Source organism: Ranitomeya imitator, chromosome 4 (genome assembly GCF_032444005.1).
Source record: "Ranitomeya imitator isolate aRanImi1 chromosome 4, aRanImi1.pri, whole genome shotgun sequence".
Classification (NCBI taxonomy): domain Eukaryota; kingdom Metazoa; phylum Chordata; class Amphibia; order Anura; family Dendrobatidae; genus Ranitomeya; species Ranitomeya imitator.
The window spans coordinates 682,985,323-683,007,921 of NC_091285.1; the positions used below are offsets into that span (position 1 = coordinate 682,985,323).

General features: G+C 46.9%; 2 non-coding genes across 2 annotated transcripts; both read right to left on the reverse strand.

Moving 5' to 3' along the window:
• Nucleotides 1-399: 399 nt before the first annotated feature.
• LOC138677737 (U8 small nucleolar RNA) lies at nt 400-531 on the reverse strand. The gene has a single exon (XR_011321131.1). It is a non-coding gene; the product is annotated as a U8 small nucleolar RNA (small nucleolar RNA).
• A 9,235-nt stretch (nt 532-9,766) lies between these two features.
• On the reverse strand, nt 9,767-9,897 carry LOC138677740 (U8 small nucleolar RNA). Its single transcript, XR_011321134.1, has one exon. It is a non-coding gene; the product is annotated as a U8 small nucleolar RNA (small nucleolar RNA).
• Between the last annotated feature and the right edge of the window lie 12,702 nt (nt 9,898-22,599).

The following is a 22,599-nucleotide window of genomic DNA, read 5'->3' on the forward strand; positions in this document are numbered from 1 at the left end:
CATGGGCTACCAAAGAAAAACATGAGGTAAAAAAGTGAGAAAATGTCCCAAAATGCAATAACATGAGCTACCAAAGAAAACCGTGAGGAATCGGCCACAAAGTGCAATAACATGGGCTACCAAGGAAAACGTGAGGTAAAAAAGAGAAAATGGCCATAAAATGCAATAACATGGGCTATAAAAGAAAAACGTGAGGTAAAAAAAGTGAGAACCCGGCCACACAGTGCAATAACATGGGCTACCAAGGAAAACGTGAGGTAAAAAAGAGAAAATGGCCATAAAATGCAATAACATGGGCTATAAAAGAAAAACGTGAGGTAAAAAAAGTGAGAACCCGGCCACACAGCGGAATAACATGGGACTCGGCCACAATCTGTCCGTGTAACTCCCGGTGATCGCCTCAGAATGTCCCCGCCCCGAGTTGTCGGTCCGGGCGGGGCAGAGTCGGTGTAATCACACACTCAGCCTCCTCCATTCATCATGTCTGTTTCTCCCGGAGGAGGAACAGGTAAGGATTAACCTCACTGACGACACTTCCCTCCGCTCCCGGCAGGGGCCGCACTTCCCGCACTTCCCATCCACATCACGGAGTCTCAATGATTATATAATGTCTGCACTGTTCTGTCATAAGCGCGGGGTGTGGTCACATGACTCCTACGTCATAACTGTCTGATTTCATAGTGATACATGTAAAGTGTTATCATCGGCCTCGTTTTACCCATAGTGCACCGCGAATAGGGATTTACATACCTCAGCCGCCGCCTCGGTGACGCCGCCGAATGTTAGAAAAGGGCAATACGTCAGCGTGATTACGTCACTAGCCTGATTGTATAATCAGCTGTGTCCATAAGGGGGCGACAGCGTACGCTTGTACCGCACTGCTGCCGCGGCCATTCTGGAGAAGGGCGGGATCCTGCTGCTGCGATATCTGTGCCAGATTCCGCCATCTTAAGTGAGGGCATTATTCCTTATTAGTGGCAGCGCCTCTGAATCAGTAATATACAGGACTGACATACATAAATCAGGGCATGCTGGGAATTGTAGTGACCACTGAGCTACATAGAGAGGAGTAATGCTACCAGGGGCTGCCTAAATAAGATGTGTCGCCCTGTTTGCTGTTGTCTGGGAATGGTCGCTGTTAGCGATCAGTGTGTGGTCGTCATGTGACGGTAAAATGGTGGCATCGTTTAAGCTGCTAGAGATGGATAACTCCAGAGCAACCAATCAGGTTCCAGCTCTCGTGCCTCAGCTGCCCTTCTGAGAATGACAGCAGCTCCCTGATTGGATGTCTCTTTCAGTCATTCTCTTCCTATGTGTCTCTCAGTCCCTGCCTAAGATGGAGGGGGCAAATACAAATGACTAGCGGGGTCCGGTCAGGGGGCTGAGGTGTTCAGCAGACAACATGGCAGCCAGGGCCGGCGTCAGCACCCGGCGTACCCGGGCAAGTGCCGGTGCCCTGGTGAGACAGGGGGGCCCATTCAGGGCCGGCATTAGGGGCAGACAGCTGCCAGTGCCCAGAGCCCCCGCTCCCCCAGGGGCCCTCAGCTAGCGGCACATCACGCAGCTGCTATGGGGCCCCTGTGAAGCAGGGGGGCCCGCCTGTCGCAAGCGCCAACTCCCCCGCCACCGCTTTGAACTTTACCGGCATCTGCCGGTAAAGTTCAAAGCAAATGATGGAGGAGAGAGTGTCACCTGATGCTCCCTCTCCCATCATTCCCCACTCTGACACTGTGGGTGTGTGATGACATCATCGTGCACTCGCTGTGTGTCAGGCAGTGCAGCGGCAGCCGCCGAGACCGGAGCAGGGAGGGAGCGGCGCAGGAACGTTGAGAGGTGAGGAGTGGTTTTTTTTTTATTATAACAGTGAGTACTGGTCCTGGACTATGGGGCCATTCTTGGGGGGAGGGGGGCTGTGCTGTATACCACATGTCTGTTCTATATACTACATGGCTGTGCTATATACTACATGGCTGTGCTATATACTACATGGCTGTGCTATATACTACGTGGGCCGTGTTATATATTACGTGGGCTGTTATATGCTACGTGGGCTATGCTATATAATACATGGCTATTCTATATACTTCGTGGGCTGTGGTATATAATATGTGGCTGTGCTATATAATATATTGGCTGTTATATGCTACGTGGGCTGTGCTATATACTACATGGCTGTTCTATAAACTACGTGGGCCGTGTTATATACTATCTGGCTGTGCTATATACTATATGGGCTGATATACGCTATGTGAGCTGTTATATACTACATGGCTGTGTTATATGCTACGTGGCTGTGCTATATACTACATGGCTGTTCTATAAACTACATGGGCCGTGTTATATACTATCTGGCTGTGCTATATACTATATGGGCTGTTATATGCTACGTGGGCTGTTATATACTACATGGCTGTGTTAAATGCTACGTGGGCTGTGTTATATACTACATGGCTGTGTTATATGCGATCATGAATCGTGGTATGTGTTAAAGGGGGGGGCCACTGAGACTCTTTCGCCCGGGGCCCTCAAAAAACCTGGGGCCGGCACTGATGGCAGCCTGTATTCTGCTGACAGAATCCCGATCCATCTTAAACTGCTGGAAGGACAATGGCGCAATAGGGTCTGATCTGAATATTAACCCCTTCCCGACCTTTGACGCCACGTAGGCGTCATGAAAGTCGGTGCCAATCCGACCCATGACGCCTATATGGCGTCATGGAAAGATCGCGTCCCTGCAGATCGGGTGAAAGGGTTAACTCCCATTTCACCCGATCTGCAGGGACAGGGGGAGTGGTAGTTTGGCCCAGGGGTGGTGGCTTCACCCCCCCCCCCGTGGCTACGATCGCTCTGATTGGCTGTTGAAAGTGAAACTGCCAATCAGAGCGATTTGTAATATTTAACCTATTAAAACTGGTGAAATATTACAATCCAGCCATGGCCGATGCTGCAATATCATCGGCCATGGCTGGAACCACTAATGTGCCCCCACCCCACCCCACCGATCGCCCACCCATCGCCCACCCAAACCACCGATCTGTCCGGTACACTGCTCCGGCTCCCCTCCGTCCTGTGCTCCGCTCCCCCGTGCTCTTGTCCGCTCCCCCCGTGCTCCAATCACCCCCCCGTGCTCCGATCCAACCCCCCTGCACTCCGATCCACCCCCGTGCTCTGATCCACCTCCCCCCGTGCTCCGATCCACACCCCCCGTGCCCGATCCACCCCCCCGCGCTCCGATCCACCCCCCCATGCTCTGATCCAACAACCCCCGTGCTCCCCCCCACCCCATCAGACTTACCGTTCCTCCCGGGGTCCGTCCGTCTTCTCCCTGGGCATCGCCATCTTCCAAAATGGCGGGCGCATGCGCAGTGCGTCCGCCGAATCTGCCGGCCGGCAGATTCGTTCCAAAGTGCATTTTGATCACTGAGAAATAACCTATCACAATGATCAAACTAAAAAAAATAGTAAATGACCTCCCCCCCCTTTGTGACCCCCATAGGTAGGGACAATAAAAAAATAAAGAATTTTTTTTTTTCCACTAAGGTTGGGTTAGGGTTTCGGTATGTGCACACGTATTCTGGTCTTCTGCGGATTTTTCCGCTGCGGATTTCATAAATCCGCAGTGCTAAACCGATGCGGATTTATGGCGGATTTACCGCGGTTTTTCTGCACATTTCACTGCAGTTTTACAACTGCGATTTTCTATTGGAGCAGTTGTAAAACCGCTGCGGAATCCGCAGAAAGAAGTGACATGCTGCGGAATGTAAACCGCTGCGTTTCCGTGCAGTTTTTCTGCAGCATGTGTTCAGCGATTTTTGTTTCCCATAGGTTTACATTGAACTGTAAACTCATGGGAAACTGCTGCGGATCCGCAGCGTTTTCCGCAGTGTGTGCACATACCTTTAGAATTAGTCTATGTGCACATGGTGCGGATTTGGCTGCGGATCCACAGCAGATTGGCCGTTGCGGATTCACAGCAGTGTTCCATCAGGTTTACAGTACCATGTAAACCTATGGAAAACCAAATCCGCTGTGCCCATGGTGCGGAAAATACCGCGCGGAAACGCTGCGTTGTATTTTCCGCAGCATGTCAATTCTTTGTGCGGATTCCGCATCGTTTTACACCTGTTCCTCAATAGGAATCCGCAGGTGAAATCCGCACAAAAAACACTGGAAATCCGCGGTAAATCCGCAGGTAAAACGTAGTGCCTTTTACCCACGGATTTTTCAAAAATGATGCTGAAAAATCTCACACGAATCCGCAACGTGGGCACATAGCCTTAGGGTTAGGGTTGGAATTAGGGTTGTGGTTAGGGTTGTGATATGGCTACATTTGGGATTAGGGTTAGGGGTGTGGGGGGGTTAGTGTTGGAGGTAGAATTGAGGGGTTTCCACTGTTTAGGCACATCAGGGGTCTCCAAACGCAACATGGCGCCACCATTGATTCCAGCCAATCTTGTATTCAAAAAGTCAAATGGTGCTCCGTCACTTCCGAGCCCCAACGTGCGCCCAAACAGTGGTTTACCCCCACATATGGGGTACCAGCATACTCAGGACAAACTGTGCAACAATTACTGGGGTCCAATTTCTCCTGTTACCCTTGTGAAAATAAAAAAAATGCTTGCTAAAACATCATTTTTGAGGAAAGAAAAATGATTTTTTATTTTCACGGCACTGCGTTGTAAACGTCTGTGAAGCACTTGGGGGTTCAAAGTGCTCACCACATATCTAGATAAGTTCCTTGGGGGGGTCTAGTTTCCAAAATGGGGTCACTTGTGGGGGGTTTCTACTGTTTAGACACACCAGGGTCTCTGCAAACGCAACGTGACGCCAGCAGACCATTCCATCAAAGTCTGCATTTCAAAAGTCACTACTTCCCTTCTGAGCCCCGACGTGTGCCCAAACAGTGGTTTACCCCCACACATGGGGTATCAGCGTACTCAGGAGAAACTGGACAACAAATATTGGGGTCCAATTTCTCCTGTAACCCTTGGGAAAATACAAAATTCTGGGCTAAATAATTATTTTTGAGGAAAGAAAACGTATTTATTATTTTCACGGCTCTGCGTTATAAACTTCTGTGAAGCACTTGGGGGTTCAAAGTGCTCACCACACATCTAGATAAGTTCCTTTCGGGGTCTAGTTTCCAAAATGGGGTCACTTGTGGGGGGTTTCTACTGTTTAGCCACATCAGGGGCTCTGCAAACGCAACGTGACGCCCGCAGAGCATTCCATCAAAGTCTGCATTGCAAAACGTCACTACTTCACTTCCGAGCCCCGGCATGTGCCCAAACAGTAGTTTACCCCCACATATGGGGTATCACCGTACTCAGGAGAAACTGGACAACAAATATCGGCGTCAAATTTCTCCTGTTACCCTTGGGAAAATTAAAAAATTCTGGGCTAAATAATTATTTTTGAGGAAAGAAAACGTATTTATTATTTTCACGGCTCTGCGTTATAAACTTCTGTGAAGCACTTGGGGGTTCAAAGTGCTCACCACACATCTAGATAAGTTCCTTGGGGGGTCTAGTTTCCAAAATGGGGTCACTTGTGGGGGAGCTTCAATGTTTAGGCAAACAGGGGCTCTCCAAACGCGACATGGTGTCCGCTAACGATGGAGATAATTTTTCATTCAAAAAGTCAAATGGCGCTCCTTCCCTTCCGAGCCTTACCATGTGCCCAAACAGTGGTTTACCCCCACATGTGAGGTATCGGTGTACTCAGGAGAAATTGCCCAACAAATTTTAGGATTCATTTTATCCTGTTGCCCATGTGAAAATGAAAAAATTGAGGCTAAAATAATTTTTTTGTGAAAAAAAAGTACTTTTTCATTTTTACGGATCAATTTGTGAAGCACATAACTCTCTGGTTTAACAGAATAAAAATTCAAAATTTGAAAATTGCGAAATTTTCAAAATTTTCGCCAAATTTCCGTTTTTATCACAAATAAACGCAGAATTTATTGACCTAAATTTACCACTAACATGAAGCCCAATATGTCACGAAAAAACAATCTCAGAACCGCTAGGATCCGTTGAAGCATTCCTGAGTTATTACCTCATAAAGGGACACTGGTCAGAATTGCAAAAAACGGCCAGGTCATTAAGGTCAAAATAGGCTGGGTCATGAAGGGGTTAAGAGTTTAATTCCGATAGATAGAGCCCATACACAGGCTCATAGAGATGTCGGCTGCTGCAGATCCACCGGTCTTCCTCGTAACCAACCAAAGCAAAAAAGTGGACAGAAAGTGAATTGTCTCCGCGCAACTGGAAGTATACAAGTCCGAAGGGATGATTAAAATTAAATTGTGGTTTAATTCAACGCGTTTCAGAGCACTGTGACTCCTTCATCAGGACACCACAAATGTACATACCTTTGGGTTACAATGCTAAAATATCCACACTACATCTGTTCTAGGCCCTCACCTGACGCAATACGCCGCCTCCCGTTGCCAGGCATTCTTCTGATGCTGAGGTCCACAAGGTCAGTTAGGGGCAAAGAACATAACCGATGTCTACAGTCCTAGTCGTTCTTCTGGCTCTGAGGTCCACACAGTCACTTGGAGATGAAGTACGACATTGATGTCTCCACTCAGCGGTCTTTCTTCTGGTTCTGAGGTCCACGCAGTCACTTGGAGATGACATACGACATTAACATCTCCATTCAGCAGTCGTTCTTCTGGCTTTGAGGTCCACACGGTCACTTGGGAATAATGTACGACATTGACATCTCCACTCAGCGGTCGTTCTTCTGGCTCTGAGGTCCACACGGTCACTTGGGAATGATGTACGGCATTGAAATCTCCACTCAGCGGTCGTTCTTCTGGCTCTGAGGTCCACACAGTCACTTGGGAATGATGTACGGCATTGACATCTCCACTCAGCGGACGTTCTTCTGGCTCTGAGGTCCACACAGTCACCTGGAGATGACATATGGCATTGAAATCTCCACTCAGCTCCACTCAACTCTGAGGTCCATACAGTCACTTGGGAATGATGTACAGTATTAACATCTCCACTCAGCGGTCGTTCTTCTGGCTCTGAGGTCCACACAGTCACTTGGGAATGATGTACGGTATTAACATCTCCACTCAGCGATCGTTCTTCTGGCTCTGAGGTCCACACAATCACTTGGAGATGACGTACGGCATTGACGTCTCCACTCAGCGGTCGTTCTTCTGGCTCTGAGGTCCACGCAGTCACTTGCAGATGGCATATGGCACTGACGTCTCCACTCAGCGGTCGTTCTTCTGGCTCTGAGGCCCATGCAGTCACTTGGGGATGACGTACGGCATTGACATCTCCACTCAGCGGACGTTCTTCTGGCTCTGAGGTCCACGCAGTCACTTGCAGATGGCATATGGCACTGACGTCTCCACTCAGCGGTCGTTCTTCTGGCTCTGAGGCCCATGCAGTCACTTGGGGATGATGTACGGCATTGACGTCTCCACTCAGCGGTCGTTCTTCTGGCTCTGAGGTCCACGCAGTCACTTGCAGATGGCATATGGCACTGACGTCTCCACTCAGCGGTCGTTCTTCTGGCTCTGAGGCCCATACAGTCACTTGGGGATGATGTACGGCATTGACTTTTCAACTCAGCGGTCATTGCTCTGGCTCTGAGGTCCACGCAGTCACTTGGAGGTGAAGTAGGTCATTGATGTCTTCACTCAGCGGTCGTTATTCTGGGTCTGAAGACAATGCAGACACTTTGGGCTGACAAACATCATTGATATCTCAGCTCTTTGGTTGTTTTTCTGGGTCTGATGTTCATGCAGTCAACTGGGGGCGACGAACATGATTAACGTCTCTGCTCTCTGGTCAATCTTCTTGTGCTGAGGTCCATGCAGTCACTTGAGGGTGACAGACGTCATTAACTTCTCCACTCCCGGTTTGTTCTTCTGGCACCGAGGTTTAAAGAGACACTTGGGTGCGACACACATCATTGACGTCTCCTCTCCACAGTCGTTCTTCTGGCACCGAGGTCCAAGCAGTCACTTGGGGGAGATGCATGTCATTGATATAGCCACTCCCCGCTCATTCAGGCGCTAAAGTCCACGTCGTCACTTGGGGGTCACACAAGTCATTAACAACTCCGACCCCTGGTTATTCTGGTGGCTCTGAGCTCCCCACAATCACTTGGCAACGCACTTTATTGACATGTCTACTCCCATCATTTTGTGCTAGCAATGCACAGAATTGACATCTCTGATCCCGTGTAGTTCTGCTGGTCCCAAGGTCCACGTAGTCACTTGACGTCAATGATGTGTGTCACTGACCACAGTGCAAAAAACAAACACCCTTGCTGAGGATTGGGGAGCGGAGTCAGGTGAGGTCAAAGGACAGGAGGGTATAATGTGTCGATTTCAATCACTTCCCGTTCCAAATAGGAATCCAGCAATTTGGAGGCTGGCTGAATTCGGGCAAATCCAATCATGAAAATGTTGAATGCATCAAAATTTTTGGTATACATGGATTTGGTTGATTACAAATCAATTTGCTACTAGCTATAAGGGAATTGGCATTTAACCCCTTTAAGATCATCCATCTTACTTTAAGCCTTAGAAGGATACTCCCATTCCAGTAGATAATGTCATATCGGCATGAATGAAGCCGTACTGAGCATGTGCGACCATTGCCCCAATCACTAGCTATGAGTGGTGGACGCACATGCTCACTACAGCTCCACCTTGAGCCCCTATTGTCAAGATTGGAGGGGGATCCTCAGCAGATGGACCACTAGGGAACATAGATGTATTATGTTTCCTGTGTATTGGTGCCACTTGTTATTTATGGGACAATTCCTGTAAAGTTCACAAACCTACCTCATCACGTGTTGTTAAAGGGGCTGTCCTGTGTACCGCAATGTCTCCATACCAGACCTACTGACAGCCGACCTCTGTGGGTTTATTGTAAACCATTGGGCATCAACTAATATCATCAGAAATGTGCTATTACATGGTGCTACCTGAAAGAATGGAGACCATTGCTGAAAAACAAATCAGTTTATGTTCCTCAACTCAAGAGATCAACGAGTTTACTAATTAATGTGATAATAAAATTCATTAAAAAAAAATCCATAAGGTGCAATAACATGGGCTACCAAAGAAAACGTGAGGTAAAAAAGAGAAAATGGCCATAAAATGCAATAACATGGGCTACCAAAGAAAAACATGAGGTAAAAAAGTGAGAAAATGTCCCCAAAATGCAATAACATGGGCTATAAAAGAAAAACGTGAGGTAAAAAAGAGAAAATGGCCATAAAATGCAATAACATGGGCTATAAAAGAAAAACGTGAGGTAAAAAAGTGAGAAAATGTCCCCAAAATGCAATAACATGGGCTATAAAAGAAAAACGTGAGGTAAAAAAGTGAGAAAATGTCCCCAAAATGCAATAACATGGGCTATAAAAGAAAAACGTGAGGTAAAAAAGAGAAAATGTCCCCAAAATGCAATAACATGGGCTATAAAAGAAAAACGTGAGGTAAAAAAGAGAAAATGGCCATAAATGCAATAACATGGGCTATAAAAGAAAAACGTGAGGTAAAAAAGAGAAAATGGCCATAAAGTGCAATAACATGGGCTATAAAAGAAAAACGTGAGGTAAAAAAGAGAAAATGGCCATAAAATGCAATAACATGGGCTACCAAGGAAAAACGTGAGGTAAAAAAGTGAGAACCCGGCCACACAGCGGAATAACGCGGGACTCAGCCACAGTAATAATGACGCCGGAGCGGCCACAATCTGTCCGTGTAACTCCCGGTGATCGCCTCAGAATGTCCCGCCCCGAGTTGTCGGTCCGGGCGGGGCGGAGTCGGTGTAATCACACACTCAGCCTCCTCCATTCATCATGTCTGTTTCTCCCGGAGGAGGAACAGGTAAGGATTAACCTCACTGACGACACTTCCCTCCGCTCCCGGCAGGGGCCGCACTTCCCGCACTTCCCATCCACATCACGGAGTCTCACTGATTATATAATATCTGCACTATTCTGTCCTAAGCGCGGGGTGTGGTCACATGACTCCTACGTCATAACTGTCTGATTTCATAGTGATGTCTGTAAAGTGTTATCATCTGCCTCGTTTTACCCATAGTGCACCGCGAATAGGGATTTACATACCTCAGCCGCCGCCTCGGTGACGCCGCCGAATGTTAGAAAAGGGCAATACGTCAGCGTGATTACGTCACTAGCCTGATTATACAGCTGTGTCCGCAAGGGGGCGACAGAGTACGCTTGTACCGCACTGCTGCCGCGGCCATTCTGGAGAAGGGCGGGATCCTGCTGCTACGATCGCTGTGCCAGATTCCGCCATCTTAAGTGAGGGCATTATTCCTTATTAGTGGCAGCGCCTCTGAATCAGTAGTGATGGGACTTCGGGGTTTTTTTTGGGAATCGGCTCTTTCGGCTCTTGAATCGGCTCTTCAGTAATCTCACCAAAATAATGACACAAAACCTTCTAGTTAACAGATTAACATTGTTTATATTATTTTTCATTATAAGAACATCAAACAAATGCAAAAAATGTGCAAAACAGCAGTATAACTTAACAGTGAAACATTTTTAGAAGGTCATTAGGACAAATTGGCATTAAGAAACACTAAGTGCCTCAGTTTGGACGGGCTGATCCGGTTTCTTCTCTCTGTGATTAGCTGCCTTGTTTTGGAGAAAATTCTCTCTGAAGGGACTGATGTTGCTACTGAACACAGGGCAGGATGCCAATAAAGGCTTCTTTCACACTAGCGTCGGGCTCGACCCGTCGCAGTGCATCGGGCCGAGGTTACCGACGCTACCGTTGTCTCCGCCGCACAACGGGTGCAGCAGATGCTGCTTTTCAGCGCATCCGCTGCCCCATTGTGAGGTGCGGGGAGGTGGGGGCGGAGTTCTGGCCGCGCATGCGCGGTCGGAAAGACGATCCGTCGGGTGCAAAAAACGTTACGTGGAATGTTTTTTGCGGCCGACGGTCTGCCACAACACGGCGCAACCGTCGCGCGACAGTTGCGACGTGTGGCAATCCGTCGCGTAATGTTAGTCAATGGAGAAAAAACGCATCCTGCAAACACTTTTGCAGGATGCGTTTTTTCTGTAAAATGACGCATTGTGACGGATTGCAGTTAACGCTAGTGTGAAAGTAGTCAAAGATGTAAGAAGACAGTGCATGAGGACAAGTGAAACTTGAGCTGTGACTGGCTGCTCTGTGGTCACATGTTCTGCCTTCATTTACATCCTGCTTCTGTATTGGCTGGGTGAATGAGATAACACTGTGCAGTGTGCACTGCTGCTGAGTGCCGACTCCTCTCCTACAGGACTGTCAGCAGCAGCTTTCCTCTCTCCCCCTCCAGCACACAGTCTCTCCTGGCTCCTCTCCTCCTCCTCCACCACCAGGCTGAGGGAAGGGAGGAGAGCAGAGAGCCACTAGATAACAAGCGGCTCACTGATAGGTGCCGGCTCATATCGTTCACAGTGAAGAGCCGACTGGCTCGTTCATGAACGTCACATCACTATGAATCAGTAATATATAGGACTGACGTACATAAATCAGGGCATGCTGGGAATTGTAGTGACCACTGAGCTACATAGAGAGGAGTAATGCTACCCCTAAATAAGATGTGTCGCCCTGTTTGCTGTTGTCTGGGAATGGTCGCTGTTAGCGATCAGGGTGTGGTCGTCATGTGACGGTAAAATGGTGGCATCGTTTAAGCTGCTAGAGATGGATAACTCCAGAGCAACCAATCAGATTCCAGCTCTCGTGCCTCAGCTGCCCTTCTGAGAATGAAAGCAGCTCCCTGATTGGATGTCTCTTTCAGTCATTCTCTTCCTATGTGTCTCTCAGTCCCTGCCTAAGATGGAGGGGGCAAATACAAATGACCAGCGGGGTCCGGTCAGGGGGCTGAGGTGTTCAGCAGACAACATGGCAGCCAGGGCCGGCGTCAGCACCCGGCGTACCCGGGCAAGTGCCGGGGCCCTGGTGAGACAGGGGGGCCCATTCAGGGCCGGCATTAGGGGCAGGCAGCTGCCAGTGCCTAGGGCCCCCGCTCCCGCAGGGGTCCTCAGCTAGCGGCACATCACGCAGCTGTTATGGGGCCCTTGTGAAGCAGGGTGGCCCGCCTGTCGCAAGCGCCAACTCCCCCGCCGCCGCTTTGAACTTTACCGGCGTCTGCCGGTAAAGTTCAACACAAATGATGGAGGAGAGAGTGTCACCTGACGCTCCCTTTCCCATCATTCCCCACTTTGACACTGTGGGTGTGTGATGACATCATCGTGCACTCGCTATGTGTCAGGCAGTACAGTGGCAGCCGCCGAAACCGGAGCAGGGAGGGAGCAGTGCGGCGCGGGAACATTGAGAGGTGAGGAGTTGGTTTTTTTTTTTGGAACTATAACAGTGAGTACTGGTCCTGGACTATGTGGCCATTCTTGGGGGGAGGGGGGCTGTGCTGTATACCACATGTCTGTTCTATATACTACATGGCTGTTCTATATACTACATGGCTGTGCTATATACTACGTGGGCCGTGTTATATGTTACGTGGGCTGTTATATGCTACGTGGGCTGTGCTATATACTACATGGCTGTTCTATATACTATGTGGGCTGTGTTATATAATATGTGGCTGTGCTATATACTATATTGGCTGTTATATGCTACGTGGGCTGTGCTATCTAATACATGGCTGTTCTATATACTACGTGAGCCGTGTTATATACTACGTGGGCTGTTATATGCTACATGGGCTGTGCTATATACTACATGGCTGTTCTATAAACTACGTGGGCCGTGTTATATACTATGTGGCTGTGCTATATACTATATGGGCTGTTATATGCTATGTGGGTTATGCTATATACTACGTGGCTGTGTTATATGCTACGTGGGCTGTTATATACTACATGCCTGTGTTATATGCTACGTGGCTGTGCTATATACTACGTGAGCTGTGTTATATACTATGTGGCTGTGTTATATGCGATCATGAATTGTGGTATGTGTTAAAGGGGGGGCCCACTGAGACTCTTTCACCCGGGGCCCTCAAAAACCTGGGGCCGGCCCTGATGGCAGCCTGTATTCTGCTGACAGAATCCCGATCCATCTTAAACTGCTGGAAGGACAATGGCACAATAGGGTCTGATCTGAATATTAAGAGTTTTATTCCGATAGATAGAGCCCATACACAGGCTCATAGAGATGTCGGCTGCTGCAGATCCACCGGTCTTCCTCGTAACCAACCAAAGCAAAAAAGTGGACAGAAAGTGAATTGTCTCCGCGCAACTTGAAGTATACAAGTCCGAAGGGATGATTAAAATTAAATTGTGGTTTAATTCAACACGTTTCGGAGCACTGTGACTCCTTCATCAAATGTACATACCTTTGGGTTACAATGCTAAAATATCCACACTACATCTGTTCTAGGCCCTCACCTGACGCAATACGCCGCCTCCCGTTGCCAGGCATTCTTCTGATGCTGAGGTCCACAAGGTCAGTTAGGGGCGAAGAACATAACCGATGTCTACAGTCCTAGTCGTTCTTCTGGCTCTGAGGTCCACACAGTCACTTGGAGATGACGTACGACATTGATGTCTCCACTCAGCGGTCTTTCTTCTGGTTCTGAGGTCCACACAGTCACTTGGGAATGATGTACGGCATTGACATTTCCACTCAGCGGTCGTTCTCCTGGCTCTGAGGTCTACACAGTCACTTGGGAATGATGTACGGCATTGACATCTCCACTCAGCGGTCGTTCTTCTGGCTCTGAGGTACACACGATCAGGTGGAGATGACGTACGGCATTGACGTCTCCACTCAGCGGTCGTTCTTCTGGCTCTTAGGTCCGCGCAGCAGGTAAAACATCTCTGCTTTTTTCTCTGTGACTCTTTTTAATTTTTTGGAGGATTTTTGAGTCCTCTTTTTGTGTCGGTGAGCTTTTACTCAATGTTTAGCGTTAGGACTGGCAAATTGTAAGGACCCGTGACGTGGGTTGCCAGCTTACGTATTGAGGCCCCAATATAAACTAATACCTTACATACATTGATATGTTGTTTTCTTTTTGCACTTTATCTTGCAGGGCGCAGTCGGACCATGATGGCTCTGTAAACTATTGGCCTCTGTTCACACAGCATGCATTTTGTAGCACTGGGCAGCCCGCCTGTATGTGCGTTACTAATAGGCTGCAAACCAGATGCTCTGCACTGCGTGTGTGAATTATGCCATATACAGACTAGTATCTCTTATCTTTTTGTGCACTAATGCCAAACAGCCAACACTGGATTGAAAGTGGTTGTTTCATCGGTATTTTTTGCACCTGTGTGCTTGCCATCATTTATCGGGTCCGCTGCGCCCTGCTGGTGCATTCAGTTGGAGGCTTCAGCAGGTAAAACATCTTTGCTTTTTACTCTGACTTTTTTGAATTTTTGGTAAGATTTTTGAGTCCTCTTTTTGTGTCGGTGAGCTCTTAGGTCCGCGCAGCCACTTGGGGATGACGTAAGGCATTAACATCTTCACTTAGCGGTCGTTATTCTGACTCTGAGGTCCACACAGTCACTTGGAGATGACGTACGGCATTGACGTCTCCACTCAGCGGTCGTTCTTCTGGATATGAGGTCCGCGCAGCCACTTGGGGATGACGTTAGGCATTAACATCTTCACTCAGTGGTCGTTATTCTGACTCTGAGGTCCACACAGTCACTTGGGAATGATGTACGGCATTGACATCTCCACTCAGCGGACGTTCTTCTGGCTCTGAGGTCCACAAAGTCACCTGGAGATAACATATGGCATTGACATCCCCACTCAACTCTGAGGTCCATACAGTCACTTGGGAATGATGTACAGTATTAAGATCTCCACTCAGCGGTCGTTCTTCTGGCTCTGAGGTCCACACAATCACTTGGAGATGATGTACGGCATTGACGTCTCCACTCAGCGGACGTTCTTCTGGCTCTGAGGTCCACGCAGTCACTTGGGAATTATGTACGACATTGACATTTCCACTCAGCGGACGTTCTTCTGGCTCTGAGGTCCATACAGTCACCTGGAGATGACATATGGCATTGACATCTTCACTCAGCTCCACTCAACTCTGAGGTCCATGCAGTCACTTGGGAATGATGTACGGCATTGACATTTCTACTCAGCGGTCGTTCTTCTGGCTCTGAGGTCCACATAGTCACTTGGGAATGATGTACGGTATTAACATCTCCACTCAGCGGTCGTTCTTCTGGCTCTGAGGTCCACACAATCACTTGGAGATGACGTACGGCATTGACGTCTCCACTCAGCGGTCGTTCTTCTGGCTCTGAGGTCCACGCAGTCTCTTGGGGATGACATACGGCATTAATGTCTCCACTCAGCGGTCGATCCTCTGGCTCTGAGGTACGCACAGTCACTCGGGGATGACGTACAGCATTGACATCTCCACTCAGCGGTCGTTCTTTTGGCTCTGAGGCCCATGCAGTCACTTGAGGATGACGTACGGCATTGACGTCTCCATTCAGCAGTCATTCTTCTGGCTCTGAGGTCCACGCAGTCTATTGGGGATGACATACGGCATTAATGTCTCCACTCAGCGGTCGATCCTCTGGCTCTGAGGGCCATGCAGTCACTTGGGGATGATGTACGGCATTGACGTCTCCACTCAGCGGTCATTCTTCTGGCTCTGAGGTCCACGCAGTCACTTCGAGGTGACGTAGGTCATTGATGTCTTCACTCAGCGGTCGTTATTCTGGGTCTGAAGACAATGCACACACTTTGGGCTGACAAACATCATTGATATCTCAGCTCTTTGGTTGTTTTTCTGGGTGTGATGTTCATGCAGTCAACTGGGGGCGAAGAACATCATTAACGTCTCTGCTCTCTGGTCAATCTTCTTGTGCTGAGGTCCATGCAGTCACTTGAGGGTGACAAACGTCATTAACTTCTCCACTCCCGGAATGTTCTTCTGGCACCGAGGTTTAAAGAGACACTTGGGTGCGACACACACCATTGACGTCTGCTCTCCACAGTCGTTCTTCTGGCACCGAGGTCCAAGCAGTCACTTGGGGGAGATGTATGTCATTGAAATAGCCACTCCCCGCTCGTTCTGGCGCTAAAGTCCACGTAGTCACTTGGGGGTCACACAAGTCATTAACATCTCCGACCCCTGGTTATTCTGGTGGCTCTGAGCTCCCCACAATCACTTGGCAACGCACTTTATTGACATGTCTACTCCCGTCATTTTGTGCTAAGTTCCACGTAGTTACCTTTGGGGACATTGTACGTTATTATCGTCTCCTCCCCCTGGTAGTTCTTCTGGCTCTGAGGTCCACAGTCACTTAGCAATGCACAGAATTGACATCTCAGATCCCGTGTAGTTCTACTGGTCCAAAGGTCCACGCAGTCACATGGCAAGGCACACCATTGACATCTCAGATCCCGTGTAGTTCTACTGGTCCCAAGGTCCACGCAGTCACTTGGCAAGGCACACCATTAACATCTCAGATCCCGACGTTCTTCTGGTCCCAAGGTCCACGTAGTCACGTGACGTCAATGATGTGTGTCACTGACCACATAACCACAGTGCAAGAAACAAACACCCATGCTGAGGATTGGGGAATGGAGTCAGGTAAGGTCAAAGGACAGGAGGGTATAATGTGTCGATTTTAATCACTTCCCGTTCTATAAAGGAATCCAGCAATTTGGAGGCAGGCTGAATTCTGGCAAATCCAATCATGAAAATCTTGAATGCATCAAAGTTTTTGGCATACATGAATTTGGTTGATTACAAATCAATTTGCTACTAGCTATAAGGGAATTGGCATTTAACCCCTTTAAGATCATCCATCTTACTTTAAGCCTTAGAAGGATACTCCCATTCCAGTAGGTAATGTCATATCAGCATGAATGAAGCCGTACTGAGCATGTGCGACCATTGCCCCAATCACTAGCTATGAGTGGTGGACGCACATGCTCACTACAGCTCCACCTTGAGCCCCTATTGTCAAGATTGGAGGGGGATCCTCAGCAGATGGACCACTAGGGAAAATAGATGTATTATCTTTCCTGTGTATTGGTGCCACTTGGTATTTATGGGACAATTCCTGTAAAGTTCACAAACCTACCTCATCACGTGCTGTTAAAGGGGCTGTCCTGTGTACCGCAATGTCTCCATACCAGACCTACTGACAGCCGACCTCTGTGGGTTTATTGTAAACCATTGGGCATCAACTAATATCATCAGAAATGTGCTATTACATGGTGCCACCTGAAAGAATGGAGACCATTGCTGAAAAACAAATCAGTTTATGTTCCTCAACTCAAGAGATCAACGAGTTTACTAATTAATGTGATAATAAAATTCATTAAAAAAAATCCATCACAAAAATAAGGCACTGCTGAGATTCGAACTCAGGATCTCCTGTTTACTAGACAGGCGCTTTAACCAACTAAGCCACAGCACCAACTGTCGGCACATAGCTGATCCTCTGGTAGAATAGTGAGTGCAGCTCTGGAGTATAATACAGGAGGTAACTCAGGATCAGTAATGTAATGTATGTACACAGTGACTGCACCAGCAGAATAGTGAGTGCAGCTCTGGAGTATAATACAGGGTGTAACTCAGGATCAGTAATGTAATGTATGTACACAGTGACTGCACCAGCAGAATAGTGAGTGCAGCTCTGGAGTATAATACAGGATGTAACTCAGGATCAGTAATGTAATGTATGTACACAGTGACTGCACCAGCAGAATAGTGAGTGCAGCTCTGGGGTATAATACAGGAGGTAACTCAGGATCAGTAATGTAATGTATGTACACAGTGACTGCACCAGCAGAATAGTGAGTGCAGCTCTGGAGTATAATACAGGATGTAACTCAGGATCAGTAATGTAATGTATGTACACAGTGATTGCACCAGCAGAATAGTGAGTGCAGCTCTGGGGTATAATACAGGAGGTAACTCAGGATCAGTAATGTAATGTATGTACACAGTGATTGCACCAGCAGAATAGTGGGTGCAGCTCTGGGGTATAATACAGGAGGTAACACAGGATCAGTAATGTAATGTATGTACACAGTGATTGCACCAGCAGAATAGTAAGTGCAGCTCTGGGGTATAATACAGAATGTAACTCAGGATCAGTAATGTAATGTATGCACACAGTGACTGCACCAGCAGAATAGTGAGTGCAGCTCTGGAGTATAATACAGGATGTAACTCAGGATCAGTAATGTAATGTATGTACACAGTGACTGCACCAGCAGAATAGTGAGTGCAGCTCTGGGGTATAATACAGAATGTAACTCAGGATCAGTAATGTAATGTATGTACACAGTGACTGCACCAGCAGAATAGTGAGTGCAGCTCTGGAGTATAATACAGGATGTAACTCAGGATCAGTAATGTAATGTATGTACACAGTGATTGCACCAGCAGAATAGTGAGTGCAGCTCTGGGGTATAATACAGAATGTAACTCAGGATCAGTAATGTAATGTATGCACACAGTGACTGCACCAGCAGAATAGTGAGTGCAGCTCTGGAGTATAATACAGGATGTAACTCAGGATCAGTAATGTAATGTATGTACACAGTGATTGCACCAGCAGAATAGTGAGTGCAGCTCTGGGGTATAATACAGAATGTAACTCAGGATCAGTAATGTAATGTATGTACACAGTGACTGCACCAGCAGAATAGTGAGTGCAGATCCGGAGTATAATACAGGATGTAACTCAGGATCAGTAATGTAATGTATGTACACAGTGATTGCACCAGCAGAATAGTGAGTGCAGCTCTGGGGTATAATACAGAATGTAACTCAGGATCAGTAATGTAATGTATGTACACAGTGACTGCACCAGCAGAATAGTGAGTGCAGCTCCGGAGTATAATACAGGATGTAACTCAGGATCAGTAATGTAATGTATGTACACAGTGATTGCACCAGCAGAATAGTGAGTGCAGCTCTGGGATATAATACAAGAGGTAAATCAGGATCAGTAATGTAATGTATGTACACAGTGACTGCACCAGCAGAATAGTGAGGGCAGCTCTGGGGTATAATACAGGGTGTAACTCAGGATCAGTAATGTATGTACACAGTGACTGCACCAGCAGAATAGTGAGTGCAGCTCCGGAGTATAATACAGGATGTAACTCAGGATCAGTAATGTAATGTATGTACACAGTGATTGCACCCGCAGAATAGTGAGTGCATCTCTGGAGTATAATGCAGGAGGTAACTCAGGATCAGTAATGTAATGTATGTACACAGTGACTGCACCAGCAGAATAGTGAGTGCAGCTCTGGGGTATAATACAGGATGTAACTCAGGATCAGTAATGTAATGTATGTACACAGTGACTGCACCAGCAGAATAGTGAGTGCAGCTCCGGAGTATAATACAGGATGTAACTCAGGATCAGTAATGTAATGTATGTACACAGTGATTGCACCAGCAGAATAGTGAGTGCAGCTCTGGGGTATAATACAGAATGTAACTCAGGATCAGTAAGGTAATGTATGTACACAGTGACTGCACCAGCAGAATAGTGAGTGCAGCTCCGGAGTATAATACAGGATGTAACTCAGGATCAGTAATGTAATGTATGTACACAGTGACTGCACCAGCAGAATAGTGAGTGCAGCTCTGGGGTATAATACAGAATGTAACTCAGGATCAGTAATGTAATGTATGTACACAGTGACTGCACCCGCAGAATAGTGAGTGCATCTCTGGGGTATAATACAGGGTGTAACTCAGGATCAGTAATGTAATATATGTGCACAGTGACAGCACCAGCAGAATAGTGAGTGCAGCTCTGGGGTATAATACAGGGTGTAACTCAGGATCAGTAATGTATGTACACAGTGACTGCACCAGCAGAATAGTGAGTGCAGCTCCGGAGTATAATACAGGATGTAACTCAGGATCAGTAATGTAATGTATGTACACAGTGATTGCACCAGCAGAATAGTGAGTGCAGCTCTGGAGTATAATGCAGAAGATAACTCAGGATCAGTAATGTAATGTATGTACACAGTGACTGCACCCGTAGAATAGTGAGTGCAGCTCTGGGGTATAATACAGGATGTAACTCAGGATCAGTAATGTAATGTATGTACACAGTGACTGCACCAGCAGAATAGTGAGTGCAGCTCTGGAGTATAATACAGGAGGTAACTCAGGATCAGTAATGTAATGTATGTACACAGTGACTGCACCAGCAGAATAGTGAGTGCAGCTCTGGGGTATAATACAGGAGGTAACTCAGGATCAGTAATGTAATGTATGTACACAGTGACTGCACCAGCAGAATAGTGAGTGCAGCTCTGGAGTATAATACAGGATATAACTCAGGATTAGTAATGTAATGTAATGTACACAGTGACTGCACTAGCAGAATAGTGAGTGCAGCTCTGGGGTATAATACAGGAGGTAACTCAGGATCAGTAATGTAATGTATGTACACAGTGACTGCACCAGCAGAATAGTGAGTGCAGCTCTGGAGTATAATACAGGATATAACTCAGGATTAGTAATGTAATGTAATGTACACAGTGACTGCACCAGCAGAATAGTGAGTGCAGCTCTGGGTTATAATACAGGAGGTAACTCAGGATTAGTAATGTAATGTATGTACACAGTGACTGTACCAGCAGAATAGTGAGTGCAGCTCTGGAATATAATACAGGATATAACTCAGGATTAGTAACGTAATGTATGTACAGTGACTGCACCAGCAGAATAGTGAGTGCAGCTCTGGGATATAATACAAGAGGTAAATCAGGATCAGTAATGTAATGTATGTACACAGTGACTGCACCAGCAGAATAGTGAGGGCAGCTCTGGGGTATAATACAGGGTGTAACTCAGGATCAGTAATGTATGTACACAGTGACTGCACCAGCAGAATAGTGAGTGCAGCTCCGGAGTATAATACAGGATGTAACTCAGGATCAGTAATGTAATGTATGTACACAGTGATTGCACCCGCAGAATAGTGAGTGCATCTCTGGAGTATAATGCAGGAGGTAACTCAGGATCAGTAATGTAATGTATGTACACAGTGACTGCACCCGCAGAATAGTGAGTGCAGCTCTGGGGTATAATACAGGATGTATCTCAGGATCAGTAATGTAATGTATGTACACAGTGACTGCACCAGCAGAATAGTGAGTGCAGCTCTGGGGTATAATACAGGATGTAACTCAGGATCAGTAATGTAATGTATGTACACAGTGACTGCACCAGCAGAATAGTGAGTGCAGCTCCGGAGTATAATACAGGATGTAACTCAGGATCAGTAATGTAATGTATGTACACAGTGATTGCACCAGCAGAATAGTGAGTGCAGCTCTGGGGTATAATACAGAATGTAACTCAGGATCAGTAATGTAATGTATGTACACAGTGACTGCACCAGCAGAATAGTGAGTGCAGCTCTGGGGTATAATACAGAATGTAACTCAGGATCAGTAATGTAATTTATGTACACAGTGACTGCACCCGCAGAATAGTGAGTGCATCTCTGGGGTATAATAAAGGATGTAACTCAGGATCAGTAATGTAATATATGTGCACAGTGACAGCACCAGCAGAATAGTGAGTGCAGCTCTGGGGTATAATACAGAGTGTAACTCAGGATCAGTAATGTATGTACACAGTGACTGCACCAGCAGAATAGTGAGTGCAGCTCCGGAGTACAATACAGGATGTAACTCAGGATCAGTAATGTAATGTATGTACACAGTGATAGCACCAGCAGAATAGTGAGTGCAGCTCTGGAGTATAATGCAGGAGATAACTCAGGATCAGTAATGTAATGTATGTACACAGTGACTGCACCCGCAGAATAGTGAGTGCAGCTCTGGGGTATAATACAGGATGTAACTCAGGATCAGTAATGTAATGTATGTACACAGTGACTGCACCAGCAGAATAGTGAGTGCAGCTCTGGAGTATAATACAGGAGGTAACTCAGGATCAGTAATGTAATGTATGTACACAGTGACTGCACCAGCAGAATAGTGAGTGCAGCTCTGGGGTATAATACAGGAGGTAACTCAGGATCAGTAATGTAATGTATGTACACAGTGACTGCACCAGCAGAATAGTGAGTGCAGCTCTGGAGTATAATACAGGATATAACTCAGGATTAGTAATGTAATGTACACAGTGACTGCACCAGCAGAATAGTGAGTGCAGCTCTGGGTTATAATACAGGAGGTAACTCAGGATTAGTAATGTAATGTATGTACACAGTGACTGTACCAGCAGAATAGTGAGTGCAGCTCTGGAATATAATACAGGATATAACTCAGGATTAGTAACGTAATGTATGTACAGTGACTGCACCAGCAGAATAGTGAGTGCAGCTCTGGAGTATAATACAGGATATAACTCAGGATTAGTAATGTAATGTATGTACACAAGTGACTGCACCAGCAGAATAGTGAGTGCAGCTCTGGAGTATAATACAGGATATAACTCAGGATTAGTAATGTAATGTATGTACACAGTGACTGCACCAGCAGAATAGTGAGTGCAGTTCTGGAGTATAATACAGGATATAACTCAGGATCAGTAATGTAATGTATGTACACAGTGACTGCACCAGCAGAATAGTGAG